Source organism: Calliphora vicina, chromosome 1, assembly GCF_958450345.1.
Source record: "Calliphora vicina chromosome 1, idCalVici1.1, whole genome shotgun sequence".
In the NCBI taxonomy this organism is placed as follows: Eukaryota; Metazoa; Arthropoda; class Insecta; order Diptera; family Calliphoridae; genus Calliphora; species Calliphora vicina.
This window is the reverse complement of record NC_088780.1, coordinates 111,077,104-111,095,649: the sequence shown is the minus strand read 5'-3', so window position 1 is coordinate 111,095,649 and position 18,546 is coordinate 111,077,104. Positions and strand designations below refer to the sequence as shown.

At 30.6% G+C, this 18,546-nt stretch overlaps 1 protein-coding gene and 1 pseudogene across 1 annotated transcript in view; one reads left to right on the top strand and one right to left on the bottom strand.

Annotated features, from left to right (window-relative positions):
* The window catches only part of Pde6 (phosphodiesterase 6), a 222,755-nt gene that overhangs the window by 155,100 nt on the left and 49,109 nt on the right, over window positions 1-18,546 (bottom strand). Inside the window, exon 2 of the mRNA XM_065515522.1 lies at window positions 9,675-9,734. The gene's annotated coding sequence lies outside the window, so the exon portion shown is untranslated. The remainder of the gene's footprint in view (window positions 1-9,674; window positions 9,735-18,546) is intronic.
* On the top strand, window positions 985-1,656 carry LOC135963599 (uncharacterized; annotated as a pseudogene).

The window sequence follows — 18,546 nt, the reverse complement described above, 5'->3', positions numbered from 1 at the left end:
AAAAAATTTTTAAACAAACAATTTTTACAAAAATTTAAAACTAAGTGGGCTAGTGCAAAACGTATGAAAGATAGATTTTTTGAACAAAACGAAGTTTGGTTGGAAAATATGTATTATTTTGGTGAAGATCTTCCAATGTGTTCTCATGTCAAACGTGGCCGCCCTTCTAAAGCTTTTGAATTTTGCAAATCTCGTGCTAAAAGGAGTAAAGTACAGCAGTTATGTGATATTAATTCGGCAGAACTTATTTCATCAGCTGCAAAAAGAATTAATAACGATGAACAATTTTTAAAAATGTTTAGTCCAGAAAAAGCACTAAGCCTCATTTTTGATGCTTGTTTATCAAAAAATCAGTACAGGAGAACTATAGTAAAGTCAGTGTGCAAGATTTACTCGATCATACTGTATCCAGAATATTGAAGGCGAAAACGAAAGCTGAGACAGAGGTACTTCCAAATCAACTACAACTAATTTCTAAATGGGGTTGTGATGGATCTACAGGGCATAGTGAATACCATCAAAAATTCAATGATCCAAATTTAAATGACAAAAATATTTTTTTGACAAGTATTGTTCCTCTCAATTTAAAATGTATTGATGGCACAAATGTTTACTGGCGAAATACAAGGCCATCATCAACAACTTTTTGTAGGCCAATAAAATTTCAATTTGTAAAAGAAACGGCAAATGTTATTTCTGAAGAAGTTGAAAGAGTGCAAAATGAAATTAAAAATTTGAAAAAAACTGTTGTTAATATTTATGACAAAAGTTTTGAAATTTTGCATACTCCTGTTTTAACCATGATTGATGGAAAGGTAGCGAATACAATCACACACACATCAGGAATGGCTGTATGTTTTATATGTCAAGCTAAGCCTAGCGAAATGAACAATTTGGAAGTATTAAGTACAAAACCAGTTTCGGAGGAAGGGCTTCAATTTGGAATTTCCCCTTTACATGCGAGGATAAAATTTATGGAGTGCATATAGGCATAAATGTGGACATGGTTAAACAAGGAATGGGCACAACGAACGATGGCAATACTTCTAGACGTTTTTTTGCAAATCCTTCCATAACGGCAGATGTTCTTGGTGTTGATGAAAATTTAATTCATCGCTTTAGTACAATTTAAACGGTTATAAATAGTAATTCCGAAATAGATGCAGAAAAATTTAATGTTTATTGTTTGGACACTGCAGAACGATATATACAACTGTACAGCTGGTACTATATGCCTATTACTGTACACAAAGTTCTAATTCATGGGAGTAAAATTGTGTCAGCAGCAATATTGCCACTTGGCATGTTGTCGGAGGAAGCTCAGGAAGCTCGTAATAAAGATTACAGAACTTATCGCCTAAGCCACTCCAGAAAAACTGATCTCATATCAACAAATGAAGATGTCATTCATATGTTACTAGCGTCTTCAGATCCATATATAAATTCATACCGTAAACATTTCAAGAAGGATATATTGGAATTTTCTGATGAAGTAAAAAAATTGTTATGTTAATAAAGGTACAGGAATAACTTTCTTTTTAATTTTTTTTTTAATATTTTATTTTATTTATTTGCAGATATTTTCATTGAATATGGGGGTAACTGTTACTGAATTTTATTTATATTTTAATCAAATAAAAAACACGCAAATTGAAACCTGTGTAGCTTTTTTAAGCGATCTAGCTTTGTTAACAAGGAAAATATTGCATTTTATGTGGTCATTTTGTATGAAAAGTAGGCGTAGTTATTAACAGATTTTGCTAATTTTTTCACCATTGGTTAATATTATCATAAAATTGCAATGAGCAAAAAATTGTGACTCTACATTGATTTTTAATTTTTGTGTTATATGGGAAGTAGGCGTGGTTTTGCTCGGATTTTTTTCATATTTGCAGTATTTTTTTATCACAACCAAATATTTATCTGTACCAAAATTCAAGGCTCTACGATGTTTCCTTCTATTTAATGCCACCAATCGTATGAAGCTGAACCACTGTGAGACGTGCCGCAAGCCCTCTGAAGTTTTGAGATGCCCTCTGAAGTTTTGTATAAGTGTTTCAATTTTTTTGGAGTAAATATTTGCCATGTGAGGCCCTACCTCAAGGGATTCCTAAGGTAGACTCTCAGTTACTATGCCGAATATAAGTATATCTCAACATAAACAAGTCTCCTGAGCCTGATGGTACTAGTCTTGAAGCTGTATTCTTCCACACTAACTCCATAAGCTAACCTTTTCAGCACTTTATACCGTACCGGAAAATTTCCTGTATGTTGCAAGGTTGCTAATGTAACGCCAATTCCTAAAAATTATCGCCCAAATTTGTTCTACACTTTCCAAAATTATGAAGAAATATTTAAAGTCCAACAATCTACTCAGCGACTGCAATATGGCTTTCGTAGAGGACGCTCTACAGGAGACTGGCTAGCCTTCCTAACAGTAAAACAGTGTCGTACCATTCACCGTTTTGGCGAAAGTAAAGTGATGTCTCCAGATATTTCTAAGGCATTTGATAGGGTGTGGCATGATGCGCTTCTATAAAAACTTATTGCTTTGGTGTCGATGTCGATTATCTCGATTTATATCGAAATTTCTCAAAAATCGTTGAGATGGAATATCATCAAACGAGTTCAAAATTAATTCAGGGGTACCTCAAGGCTGCGACATCAAACTTCAACCCTATATATTCATTTGCACAAGTTGCTTCATTTGGTTTTATGGGTGGAGTAAATATTAAAGAATCAGAAGCTCTTGATGTTCTAGGCATGAGTATTCAGTGCGATGTCCTATGGACAAAACACATATTTCATGTGACGAAGAAAGCATTCAAGTGCACTATGGTATTTACACCACTTATATCCAACCTAAAATGGAGTACAACACTCATGTATGGGCCAGTACTTCGAAGTCTATTTTCTAGTTACTCGACCAAGAACAGGAGAGGGCAAAGGTGCATATCGGTGACAATAGGGTATCTCTATTGACTCACTGCAACATCGTCGCAATTTGGATGGTGTTTCAATGTCCTACCGACACTACAATGGAATGTGCTCTGCAGAAATTAGGAAACCTTTTCTTTATTCTTTTAACGAATAACCAAAAGCTTTTATAGCCCCGGAAAGCAGTAAGAAATTTGGAACGGATGCGCTGATCGTGTAGTGTTTTCTAACGCCCCAGCTCTTTGGCACATGAAGATCTCGCCCTTTTGCTGAAATATAATGGAGACATAAAGAATTATTTGTGACATTGTCGAACAGACACAATTTACAACAGCTAATGTAAAATCATAATTTTTTTAATTTGTTGTATATTCGTTTTAAAATGCCATTCAGTTTTTGGTGGTTTTAATCCTGTTCGCCTGTTTGTTTAAAATGAGAAAATAAACTTAAATAGGATTTCCTAGTACTTTTTTGAAAGCAACATGTGTTCGAATTTGAATGTTCTATTATTGTATTGCACGAGTATTGGAATTTTTATATGATACAATATCCAACATAAGTGCTCGATAAATTGGTTATCTAGCCTGACCCAGTGTTTCAATTCGTGTCAGTCTTCTATGGCCCTCAAATGACAGCAACTCCCTGGTAAGGGGATTTGGGTGCTAACTTAGTTTTGACAGGTAGGTTAAACTGGATAATTTGATCTTCTCGCGTGTTATGGAGACATTAAGATCCCTATGTGAAGAGATCACATCTTTGGATCTGATTTCCGTATATCTTTCAAGTATGTAATTGTTAGTAATCTAATAATTTCGTGTATTAGACCATCGTGCAAGACTTTATCGAAGGCTTGAGATATGTCAATAAATAATGCAGAACAATACTATTCGAAGTTTTCCCAGATAAGAAAAGTTATCCGAGAAATTTGTTCGATAATACAGTGCTTCCTTCTGAAACCAAATTGAATAATTCAATTATCGTTTAGGTGTACTATAAGGCTTTCAAGTAGCAACTTCATGTCACTTGCGTGATGGTTTTGGTAACTTAACTACCTCGGATATTTTCCATAAGGAAGGGATATATCATATACGTAGTATCGAGTAGTTAAACATGTACAAAATACTTCGTAGTGCCGAATTTGGCAGGCTACTTATCATCGTGGCAGTAATTTTATCTATACCAAGTAATTTACCAGACCTTAGAGAAAGTGATTCCATCTAACAGATTAAGTTTTGTAAAAATGGAACATGATATGAGAGAACAACGCGTCATTCTAAGCAACGAGTCTTAGCTAATAGCCAAAATTTTTCGCATTTGTGGTTCAGAAAAAACATGTTTCATTGTCGAATCAATCAAATGCATCCGAAACGTTTAGACAAAAGGCTGCGTGTGTGCTAGCAAAACCGTGGAGGCTAAGATTCAGTAAAAAAAAATTAAACTGTGTTGTCTTTTTAAATTAAATCATGAGTCAATTTTAGTACACCCTGTAACATAATTCAGCGTATTTCGAAACCGTCATTAAGTTAATAATATGCCAACAATTATTGTAATTGAAAACCTCCCTATAAGCATTTTTGTTGTAATTCAAGTTTAAAACCAATCATAAAAGTTCAAGGGTTGAAATAAACTTTCAATAAATTTCTCCAGTGAAAAGGAATCTTGAATTCATGTCAGACATTACAGTTGAATTCAAGCCTTGAATTTCTAAGTGGAAAAAATAGTTGAATTGATCTCTTGAATTATAGTTTCATTCAAGTTGAAATAATATTAGAATTCAAGCTTTGATTTCCAATAAATTGTTATTTTGCAAAAATAAATTAGTTTTAATTTTGCAGAAATTAATTAAGATTTAAATCTCTTGTAAGTTTCTCTGTTTTCTTGGAACATTATTTTCTTCAGAAACAAATACAAATATTAAATACTTTTCTGTGGATCTATTTTGTTTTCACTTACATACATATGATTTGCTAACAGACATGCTCTTGAACTTGACTTGCCTATTTAAATTTTGTTTAATTCTTGTGAAACAATTTAAATATTTCCCATTTCTGCAATTGAGCAAATTTGCACAACGTGTTTCATGAAACCACCTTTTTTAAATTTTGTCCAATTTTAAACAACCCAATAAGCATTACTGTGTTAAAAATTCAAGCACTTGAATAGTTTGTTGGTATTTGACTTGAATGCAAATGTAATTATGTTTTAAACTTGAAAAATATTTGGAAAAATTATGTTTTTTTCATAAAAAAAACCGGTTAAACCGGTTAACCGTCATATATGTGTAAAAATCATAAAATGTCCAATAAAGTATATAAAGCTTTAAAATTTGTAGTTTTTAGTAGTCAAGAATGGTTAATATTATAAAACTATAAATATACAAAAGTGCTAAGTGCATTTTATTTTGTAAAAATTTCAAAATTATTATCTCAGTCAAATGGAGTTGAGTATAATTATGTTACTAAATATATAATACTTGTTTTAATTATTGGTTTATTCATTAAATTTCAACCAAAAAAATCAAATCAAATTAAATTTTGTCTCTCCTGTAATATTTCTGAAAAGCTAACGAAATGATTAATAAATTTAAATTTTAAGAACAAAACACACTAATGAAGTCAAAATTATTGAAAGAATTTATGTACATCGAATTCAATTTAACATTTGGTAAAATCATCACTACTTATAGAATTATGCGAAATTTAATTTAAATTTTTAATAGTTCCACTATTATTTATTATTTATTCTGAAATAGTTTTTAAGTAAACTCATCGTGTTCTCTTATTTAGATTCATTGTAATTCTTAAAAATATTAATCTAAAGAGGTTTGTATTATAAATCAGCAGTTTAGGTTTCAAATCAGACCAATAATGTGTATACAATGAATATTAAAAATGCACAAAAAAAATGAGATTTATTCATTTTAGTCCCAAATTTTAAAAACCGGTTAACCGAGTGATAAAAACCGGATAAACCGGTTAACCGAAAATCAACATTTTAAATTAACCGGTTCGCAAAAAACCGAGATTTCGAAGAAAAACCGTTTTTTCGGTTAACCGGTTAACCGGTTTATAAACACTATTTGAAATAAAATAAAAATAATAAAATATCAATCATTCACTTTTTGAAACAATTAAATTTTAATTTCAAAATGGGTCAAATTTGACCAGATGACCTTATGAGGGATAATAAAAACATAGCTCTGGTATTTACCCGGGGAATTCCAGTTTTCATACAAGTTCGGCAAGTATGATGAAGAGAGACAAAGATATATTGTAGTGCTACCAAAGCTTTGAAAACATTTAACTTTTAAAATATCAACTATATCAACCACTCAGTTCTAGAAAAAAATTCAATTTTAATTTCAAAATAGGTCAAATTTGACCTGAAAACCTTATGAAGTTTAAATGGAATAATTCATGGATAAAAGGATCGACATTTATAAGCAACATATACCGAGAAATTCATTAAGTAATAATTTTTATGGTCATGCATATTTAAAATCATATGATATTTGTATGGTATATAAAAATAAAGTAAATAAAAAAACATACAATTATTTATATCATTATTTTATAATTAATTAAATGCCATTTGTTCTTGTTTTCGCTTAATTTAATAATAATTGAATATAATAATATACATATATTTATTTTTGCTTAATAAAGTATTTATTTGCCTAGTAAATAATGCAACAAAACATCCAACAGATATCGCTGAACAACAACTTTAAACTAAAGGAAAACCGCCACAAAGTAGATCGTGTGGAAAATTATTTAGGCATAGATTTAAGTTAAATATTTATTCACACACATTTAGCCGGAGAATTTTGCAGATGTGAACAAAATCTACATAAATAAACTAAAGAAAACAAAAAAAAAACTGCCACTATAAAGTTTAAAGTCAATAAAATTTAGCAAACATTTTGAGAACATAAAAAATGAAGAAAAAAAATATTGAAATTTTAAGCAAATATTTTTATGACCAAAATAAACAATAATTGATGTGAAAAGTTAGTGGAATGCCAAGCATATATTTTTTGTTGTTTTCCAACAGGAGATGAGAAATACATATGGGAGATTTCATGTCAAGTGAACCAACCAACTTTAAATCGATGTCTTCCGATCGGGATGAAATTGGATAGTAATTCAACAAGATCGCTCAAGAACTCTCTGAGTTAGATGGGTCAAAATTTTACATTTTTGGCCAAACATGTGTTTTTTCTTGAGTATATCATGAGTTACAAAACATTTATTTTGATATATATCCCACTCTCATTCCACTAAGTGACTAAAACTCTCTTAAAGGAATGGACCTAAGCTTTCTTTTGAGCAAAAAAAATAAAAAAAATTTGGAAAAAGTTAGATTTTGCAAAAAAAAAAAAAGGTAAACAAAAAACAAAACATTTATTTTGATAGATATCGAACTCGCATCCCAATAAGCGACCAAATAGGTCTTTAAGGGAAATATCCAAGCTTTCTTTTAAGAAAATTTTAAAAAATAAGTCAAAAAAGTTTTTCATTTCGGAAAAAAAATATTAAAATTTTTGTATTTTTAATCTAATATAACTGAAAATACAGGTTTTTTAGACATTCTCTTGTCGGAATTTTCCATAAAACATTTTGAAAAATGCAGTGAAAAAAATAATGTTGGTGGATAAATTTAGGTAATCTATATTAAATTTATGGGCCGATTTTCTCGATTTTAAATATATTGAAGTATCGACTCCGCTATCTATAGCGATCAAAAGGTAAGACAAACTTATGGAGAGGGAGAATTATACATAGAGACGAGACACTCCGATTTGTCAAACAAAAATAAAACAAATCATATGTTTGATACAATAGCAAAATACATTGACTAGCATGTATTTAGTTGGTGCAAGACTTAGGTTTTTAACAACAGACTTAGGTTTTTGACAATTACGTCTCGTCTCTATGTTACGCTATGCCCTTAACTTTAATTTAAAAATTAATTTTATAGTGGAATAAAAAAATGGCTAAAATTATACCAACAGAAAACTAGTGAATGCTCCTGAAATATTTGCCAAAATATTTCGTAAAGCTTATATTTTATTAAAATTAAATTAAACCTTAAGGGCAACTGGGGCCAAAATGATCCCCAATAAGAGTTTGTATAATTATGAAGTGTATGGAATGGTTCACAACAATTAAACAAAGATTTTCAAAATTGCTGCGTTCTTTTAACCCAAAATACTTTATAGTCTTAATTGCAATATATGATATGATTCGGGCAATAATTCATCAAGTCTTATTAAAATTATTGCAAATTATTTTCATATACAATCTCATATACCAGTACTTTGGTACTTTTTGGGGACTTTAAGGGTAAACATTCTATTTTTAATAATTTTTCTAAGAGTAACAAGTAAGAAAGTAAGTAAATGAGCAAAATCATTTTCCTTTTAAAATTTCAATAAATTATTTTCGTGAATGAATTTCGGAAGAGTGCTATGATGGAAGCTATGACTAATTAAGGACCGATCGCCATGAAATTATATCATGTTATTTATGTCTATATGAAAGTTATTCTTGTTTAATTTTATGTGTATACCAACATTTTTAAAAGATTTATGCTCCTTAAAGTGATTTTCGGAAATGGGCCTTATATGGGAGCTATGACTAATTATGGACCGATCGCCATGAAATTTGGTTGTGTTATTTATGTCTATATGAAAGTTATTTGTGTTGAATTCTATGTATATACCAACACTTTTAAGAGATTTATACCCGTTAAAGATATTTTCGGAAGTGGGCCTTATATGGAAGCTGTGACCAATTATGGACCGATCACCATGAAATTAGGTCGTGTGATTCGTGGCTATGTGGAAGTTATTTATGTTGAATTTTATGTGTATACCAACATTTTTAGGTGATTTATGCACGTTAAAGTGATTTTCGGATGCGGGTCTTATATGGGAGCTATGACTAATTATGGACCGATCATAATAAAATCTGGTGACATTAATTACGTATATATAAAACTTATTTGGAGCAAAATTTGTGTAGATACCTATATAAATTAAACATTTATGACCGATCAAGTCCAATTTCGGGAGGACATTTGTATGGGGGCTAGTTGAAATAATGGACCGATTTCTGCCAGTTTCAATAGGCTCCGTCATTAGGCCAAAACAATTATATGTACCAAATTTTATCCAAATATCTTCAAAATTGCGACCTGTACTCTGCGCACAAGGTTTACATGGACAGCCAGCCAGTCAACCAGACGGACGGACGGACATCGTTTAATCGACTCAGAAAGTGATCGGTATACTTTAAGGTGGGTGTTAGACTAATATTTTTGGGCGTTACAAACATCTGCACAAACGCATTATACCCTCCCCACTATGGTGGTGTAGGGTATAAAAGTGGGTCACCTCTTTATGTGCTTTGGAGTGAAATAAGAACCCAAAAATACCTTTAATCTGACCAGTCTAATTTTATGAACAACAATTATGGCCATTTTCCCCTAAAATTGTTTTTCACCGAACATTGCTGTGTCAAAAATTAGACGGATAAAATATAGCTAAACTTTGCCCCAATCTGCTCTGATGTAAGAGTTCAATCAAATCTGGCAGCAGTGTAATATAAAGTGTTGTATGTTTCAATAGTTATGTAGTATATCTAATTAAAAGTTAAACTGTAAGAAATTAATTTTCACACAAAATAGTTTTCTAACAAACGTTTTTTTTTCTTGATTCAATAGCAAACACTTACATTTCAAACAGGATAAAATTTTATACCAATAGCCACAGATTTGTGTAGCATGTGATGAAACTGCAAAATGAGAAAAAAGGAAATTCAATTAAAAAATGTTTCAAACAGGAAACAGCATAAGTGACAGCAACAAAATCATAATAAATGAAATTAATAAATGCACAATAAATGAATTTTAGAAATTTTAGAAAAAAAATTACAAAACAACCAAAGCAAAACAAATGGTTTTATGTTGAATTATTTTAGACACCCTCTCTCAGCCCCTTGTGAAAAGTACTTTGCTGCTTACTAAAGTGCTCATTACACCATCATCATCGTCATCAGCAACAGAGACACCAACAACATCAGCTGTACTCAACCGCAATTTATGCAAAATTTATACCCGAAAGAAAAAAATCCATTGAAATGTTTGAGAGTGATGATAAAAATAGCTCAAGTGAAATATTCAAAGAAAATAAAAAACACGTCTGTTTTTGCATACATACGCTTTCAAACGTGTGAAAAGTTAGTGAAAATTTTAAGAATTTCAAATTGTTCCAAATAAGATTTAGTGACGCACAAAAATTTCACTTTATTATAAATACTCGTAGTCAGTATAAGTATAAACATAAATATTTACGTTTTTCATTTCAGTTTCTTTTTTTGTTCAGTCTTTTAGTATCATAAAAAAATGTACAGGGAAAGCAAAAAAAAAAATCCTACTGTACCGAATATTATATGCTTAACATCAAAATATGCTTTATGAATTTGGAAAAGTTCACTAGTAAATTTAAATTTTAAACAAAAACTTTGGCAAAAAAACCCTGGCAAATATATCAAAGTGTTACAAACGTCTTAATTAAATCAATATACCAACCCTCTTTGTAGTAGTGACTTAAAAACAAACGCATTAAATAATTGAAACATTTTCTCATTTCATTTAAAATTCAAAAAGAGCAACAGTGAACAAAATGATAAATATGCGTTGAAATATAATTTAACATGTAGTATGTAGTATTCCAAACAAAAATTATGACAAAGAAAATGGAAAATGAAATGAAACATAAAGAAAGGAAAAAAGCGCCTAATGTATGTTCATTTGATGCAGAGAAACCACAAGTTACAGACAGCACTTAAATTTAATATAACTCAAGTCAGTCATTTGATTGATGTTTAAATTTTTTTCTTATAGCAAACAGTGGGGTCGATCATAAAAAAGTGGTAATAAAACTGAATCATCTAAGTTACTGGTCCGATTGCAACAGAGGAGGACATAGACTTTCAGAAAATTAAATTTCTTATCATTGTTCAAACTTGGTCCATCTCACAATAACTTCTCACATCTTTTATGAACAGAAAGCGGGCGGAAAATAAAGTTACAGGCAATTAGGTTTAATCATCATCAGAAGCTGGAAATGATTACACAGGGAAACAAAATTGAAAAAATTTGAGAGGCTTTTTAAACCACTACACAATTTTGATGTATTGTGGATCCATTAGTACAAATATGCATCAAATTTTAAGGTCTATGGAGAGGTTTTTTTAAAAAAAATTTCAAGTAAAATTATAAATTTTGTTACACTTTTTTCCACATAATTAATGATAACTCAAAAACCGTTAATCCGAGTAATTAAAATAAACTTAGAAAAGTTGAAATTTACATAGCATTTAATCCGTTTATATATTTCGTTATAATCGGCTCTGTAGTTTCGGAGTTATAATAACAAATTGAAGCAGAAAATATATTTTTTATGTGAAAATAGCTAATTTTTATGTTTCGAAAAGTATCCATCGATTTTTGTGATTTATATCCCATTTTGTTCCTATTACATGTGGTTTTGCGATAAAGCAATAAATCTGAACAATTTAAATTTTTTTAGAACAAAAAAAATTGGTATTTTCACGTAAAAAATATATTTTTTTGCTTCAATTTGTTATTATAACTCCTAAACTACTAAGCCGATTGAATCGCAATATATATGTGAAAATTTGTACATAGCATGTTATTTAAAAGAATAACATTAACTCTTTGCAGTTGGGTGGTTAGTTTACTAACCACATTATCTATAGTCTTTAAAACATAGTTTATTGGCATCTATTGCCATTTTTCTAAACAATTATATTTTTTGAAGTCATCGTTTATGATTTTTTGCAAAACTTTGCCGTCAGGAAGCTCTGGTTAGATAAATATATTAATTTGAAAATATTGTAAAAATCAGTTTTTTTAAAAGACTTTCACGCATTCAATAAAAAAAAGCACAGAGTGTTTATTGTTTATCGAATTCAGTGTTACTTTGATATTTCGGTTGTTTGGTCAGAAAATTTAGTCAAAAATATTCGATTTCAAAAAAAATTTATACGAAACAAAAATTTGTATCATAGTTATTTTTAATGCCGGTAGTTAGTAAACTTCACTCCACAAAAAACCTTGGAATGAGGTGGTTTTTTCATGTTTCGATTTATTTTTTTTTAATTTTTATAATAAACTAATCTTGATTAAAGTAAAAATGCAATTGTTTTGATTTTAAACTTATACACAAAAAACCGTGGCTGAAAGAGTCAACTACTCATTTTTATGTACATACATATATCAAACATAAAACTAAAATTTTGTGAAATTGTGAATAAATTCCAAAAAAAAGCAATCGATTTTTATGATCGATATCTCATTTTGTTACTATTATATATGGCTTTGCGATAAAAAAAAACAACCTGAACAATTTCAGCTCGATTTCAGTTTTCGATTTTTCATGCTATTTTCAAGTAAAAAATATTGAATTTAACCAAAATCATTCTACCAACTTTTGTGAGGATCGGTCCACAATTGGCCCACAAATAACCCCTATATCAGAAAAATATTTTATTGTCACATATAGATGGTGGGTATACAATATTCGGCACACAAGAATATAACTTTTACTTCCTTAGTATAAACTGAAAAATTTTATTCATTCGAATAAAAAAAAATTTCTGGATTATTCGAATAATTCGTGTATCATATTAACCCCTTGTGGACCAAGGCTTTAAATCGTTGAAAAAGTTTTATTTTTTTTATTAAATATTGAAAATAAGGACTTCAGGAAGTTATTTACAAAATTTTAACTTTGTGGAGGACCTTCAAGGTACCGAAAGAGACCTGCAAGGATCCGGAAGGGACCTGGTACCATTGGGTCAGCATCAGCCAAAAGATAAAAAAAACTCATAGATTTTTATTGACATTTTATTAATATATTGATTAGTTTTGTAAATTTTATAAAATTTTCTATTACAAGTAGGGTTCCTAATTTCCCGGACTTTTTCCATTCCCGGGAGGAAATTAAAAAATCTTTTCAATCCCGGGAATTCGCGGGATTTTTTTAATACTAAATTAAACCAAAAACCAGTAAATTTATTTCGAATAAATTGTCTTTTTTAATACAAAATTGAAATTTCTGAAATACAATTGGAAAATTTTGAAATACAGTTAGAAATTTCTGAAATACAATTAGAAAATTCTGAAATATAATTAGACATTTCTGAAATTCAATTAGAAATTTCTGAAATACAATTGAAAATGGTGTAAGACTTAAAAATTATATGGACATAATAGAGTAATTCAATTAGCAACAAATTAGGGCATCACAAAGAATCTGAATATTGTAACTTTTAGAAGAAAATGTATAAAGAAATTCCCTAAAATTTCCGACAAACATTTCCCTAAAAATTACAATAAAATATTCCCGCTCTAGACAGTTAAAGATTACAAGTCTATTTTATGGTACTTTATGAAACAGTATCTTTTATCATTACAACATAAATAAACACCACAATAAGAACATGAAATACACTAACGACTGCAACCTCTGCCACTATTTATAACACTGCCATCTGCACTCTAGATTGCTCTTTAACTGTCAAAGCTCGTATATTCTAGAGCTTTCTAATACATACGCCATCTGTGGTGTACTTTCTACAATGTTCTTTAACTGAATATTCGAATTCGAATATACGGTCGCAGCAAACAGCGTTGCCATACTTACGATCAATGGTCAACTAAAAGCTTTTATTCAATGTTAATAATGCCCACAGATATGTTACAGTTTAAGAGGCACTGCTATTTGAAAGCATTATGCAACTTTTAAATCAGCCGTTAAAATCGTTATATTTGAATTCAAGTACAATTTCGTAACAGTATATTATTCCAAAGATTATACAGTACTTCAAAGTACTTTTTGGCAAAAAGGGTCAAAATATGTTTTGTTTTCATTTTGTTAGCTTATTATTGTTATGGTACTTATAAGAACCGTCAGTCGACAAAGGGTTAATCCGAACAACTCATTTATTCTGTTTAATTTGATTTATTTGCAACTTTAAACCCTCAAAAAGATGTAATTGCATTTTAAACAAACTAATTTAATCTTATCAAAAACTAAAAACTGTAACTAAAATCAAGTACATTTAGTTCAGCTTATAAAAATATGGTTAAGAAAGAAAATTTATAAATAATACGTAACCCAGCAGTTAAGCAAGTAGTCAATGTATCTCTTAAAGACAGTAATTGTCACTAATGTCTGATCACTTGGCTGACTCCAATTTAAATGTGCTCTTTGTAGTGCAACTAAAGGACAATTGGTTACTTTATACATCCCATGTAATCTAGCGTGAAGACAATCGTCCCTCAAGTATATCTAAGCAATCTAGAGTGTAGTCACTTTAAACTTTAATTGTACATTACATTTCTTATATATTGACAACCCACATGGGTTAGATTCAATTGTCATAGATTCAATTGTCACTTTAGTGTTTCTAAGTAAGCAAAAGTGTAGTCACTTTAAACGTTTATTTTGTACTGCACTTTAGAAACCAGTTATTTTACCCATCAGAAATAATCTATTGGAGAGTTGTCCGAGGAAGGTTTGTTTACAAGCAATCGGTTATTGAACTGTTTATGAGATGAATTTTAACTGGCTATTTGTGGTCAATTAGCACCCGTAAATGTTAAATTATGTAGCTGATCAAATAACTAGTTAGGTAGCTAGTAAGGAAACTTACTTTATGCAACCGATATAAGTATCCAATGCTTTAACTACTTTGGACCAGCTATCAGACAGACTCATTGTAATCAACAAGGGTCAATTAGGACATTCACGTGTTAAAATTACTAGTTACGCAACTACTTATGTAACTAGTTGTCACCCTAAGTGGTAAAATCAATAGTTCGGGACAGTAACCAAGAACAGCTGGGAAGTAAAATTAAAAGGACTACAACTGTCTGTACAATACACCCACATACATAATAAATACGAATTCTTATCAAAAATTTTCAAAATCTTGTCTAGATGATGTTAACAAAAGTATTTTAGCACAAACGACACAAAGTAAATAAATCAAGATAAAAAATAAAATGTTTAACAACAGCATAACGAACAGAAAGAATTTGTTGTGTTAAATGATTCAAATAATCATGAAATCAAAATGAGAGAGAAAGAAGCAACAAATGAAAATTTGTTAAGCGATATATGTTAAGAACAGTTATTAGAAATTTAAAGAGATTGTTTAGGAAACTTTAAGCAAAATAAGAAAATCTTTATTAAACTTTTATAACTTTTTATAGAACGAGTATTATCGGAACCAGTGATGTACTGCTGGCTAGTAGAAACGATCAAAAACAACCACGACACGAATTTGTAAAGGCAATTCTGTCATTACTGATAAAAGAACTAATACTCCAACAGTTCTTAAGAATTTATGATGATTCCTAAACGTTGCCGTAGAAAAAGTTGAGTGAAGTCCCGTATGCAATCCGTTTTAGAAATAGTTCTGGAATTAGATAAGTTTATTTTAATTTAAAAAAAAAACACCAAAAAAGAATTCACATAAAAACATCGATGTAATGAAAACAATCTCTACAAGCAATCAGGGAATCGATTTATCGTTTTAATTTTCTAATCTCTGATATTCCGGACCGATATTCCCAATTCTCAAATCCATGTTACCTAATGCCAAATTTTTTAAAGTAAAAAATAATTTACAAAATGTTCAACTATAAAGCCAACATATGAAATTATTCAAACTTTTCTTATTAAATTAAATAAAAACTGCAGACACCACTGATAATTCCCCACACAAGATGTATGTTTGCAAAAAAAAAATATGGGAGTGTGAAAGGTTGAACATATAACAATTTGATAAAATTTTTATTTCTCTTAGAATGAAATATATGTTTTTGTGTGAAATATTATAAATGCAAATTTATATAAATACGTTTAAATAAACTACAACACTCAAACATACCAAAATACTAAAAATTCTGTTGAAAACAGAATGGTACTGGGAGTTATACAGTTGGGGGTAAAATCAACAAAACAGGGATTTCATAATGTAGCCTGACTTTAAATACGATTTAGTTGAATGTATTTCATGCAGATTTAACATTGATTGTGTTTACATGTGTAAAACATGTCTGATGCATAACAGTCACATGTTTGTAAGTATGAAAGGATTTCAGTTTACATTTTAAAGGTTATATAAAAATATACAAATGTTACCAACCACATTTTATATAATCTTTATAAAAAATCTGAAATTTAGGTCTGATAATCAGTCAAGCCCGACCATATAATATCCTAAGCTAGGGTTCTATTGTTCAAACAATCGACTTTTTGCTAAAAAAAGTCGAACAATCGACTACGTTATGCCACAAAAGTCGCAAATTCGGCTAACCAAAAGAATCGAATATTCTATTATTATATTTTTTAATGTTTGTTGTAAAAATTTTATAAAATGATTTCGATTTTGTAAAATCGAAAGGTCGAAAAGTCGACTTTTTGTTTCAACTACACCGAATGTATGAACAAAATCAGTTTTATTTTAAAATAATTTTTATTCGCGGTAGTCGAGCATCACTTTGGCGAATGGGCACAAAAGTTATAGCGGATTTAAGAAGAGCATTATTTCAGAAATGATGAATAATTAAAGTTTTTTTTAACAATTTGATATTAGATATGTTGTCATCCATGTATAATATAATAAGTAGAAGTAATATTAGGCTGTGTCGAAAAAATATTTTCGGTAAAAAAATGTTGGTAAAAAAAAATGTTTGATGAAAAAAAATTGTGGTGAAAAATATTTTGGGTAAAAAATATTTAAAAAAAACGATTTCTTGATTTTAAATAGCAATCTAAGTTGGACTATAGCGTATCTATTGATGGATCAAGTTATTTGGTGGCTTCGGAAAGTTTCAACAGACAGACGGACATGGATGTATAACGAATCAGAATATAAGTATATAATACCAACATTTTTTTTCTTGGACCAGCACTCAGGAGATGACCCCTACTCATGCAAAGCATTTTGTTGGAACTAGGAAAATAGGTTATGGGAGGGAGGATAGAGGGAGTAGTGTTTGTGGACATTTGATTTGAATTTTCCTATATTGAAAGTGACAGGAAATACTTCAGGAGGAAGCTTATTCCATATACGGACAGTACGGCTAAAGAACGAATTTTCCCTGTAATGTGTTGTGCGATCTACTGTCTAACGAATTGATGTGCCCTTGCCGAAGAGCGTGTGTTGCGTAAAGATCTACGGGTTTCGGGAACAAGTTCCCTAATTTCAGCAGAGCACATACCATTGTAGTATCGGTAGAACAGTGAAAGACAACCCAAATTGCGACGATGTTCCAGTGAGTCAATAGAGCTGGATACCCTACTGTCACCGATAAGCATCTTCGCCCTCTCCTGTACGCGGTCGAGTAACTCCAAAATAGACTTCGAAGCACCGGCCCACACTTGAGAGTTGTATTCCATTTTAGGTCGGATATAAGTGGTGTTAATAGTAAGGAGATCAGATGGAGTGAAGTATTTCTTACACCGTTTTAGAAAACCAAGGCACTTGAATGCTTCTTTCGACACTCGAAAAATGTGTTTTGTCCAGCGGATATCGCACTGAATACTCATGCCTAGAACATAAAAACAGATGGAGCAACATGATCTGTTGTACGTTTGTGGGTTAACATACAACATTGAGTCTTGCGCGCATTAAAATCGACTCTATTCGCACAACCCCATTCAGAGATTGTCACAAGATCTTGGTTGAGCGTATCATTCATATTTTGCCTCATTGCCCCAATCTCCGACAGGCTTGGTCTATAATTGAATGCATATGAATGGCAAATGTTGCTGTCATCTGCAAAAGAGTAGATAGGGTTGGAAGTTTGACGTAGAAGGTCGTTTATAAAGATAAGAAATAGAGTAGGAGAAAGGACGGAGCCTTGCGGTACCTCTGAATTGATCTTGAACTCGTTTGATGAAATTCCATCTATAACAACTCGTATAGTCCGATCTCTGAGAAAGCTCGATATAAATCGACAGAAGTTATTAAAAACTATTTAGAAACAAGTGGTTAGAAAGTTTTGCCTCACCCGCCTTGCCACGTCGGACTTCTATTTTTTCAATCGATGCAGAACGCGCTCTCTTGGATACAGAGTATCCGATATTGACTTGATTCGTTCTTGGCCTCAAAATATGAGCAGTTCTTTTGGCTCGGAACCCATATGTTGCCAGACAGATAGGAAAAGTTCATAGCTAACAATGACCAATACTTTAAATAAATTTTAAATAAAAGCATTTTTAAGTCATACCACCCAATAATTAAAAAAAACTTCAAATTATTTCAAAATTTGGACTTACACGAAAAAGTTGTACATGTCATTGAAACGCCTTTCAAAAACCTTTAACATGATCAATGATTTTTTTTGTTGAAAATATGGGTGACATTCATCTGAGCGGCACACAGAGAGATTTTGGTGTCAAAAAGTCAATTTTTCAAAAACTCAATATTAAAAATCAAATGATGTTTAAAGATGAAATGTACACTTATAGTTTTAAGAAAAATGTTATTTTATTTTTAAAAA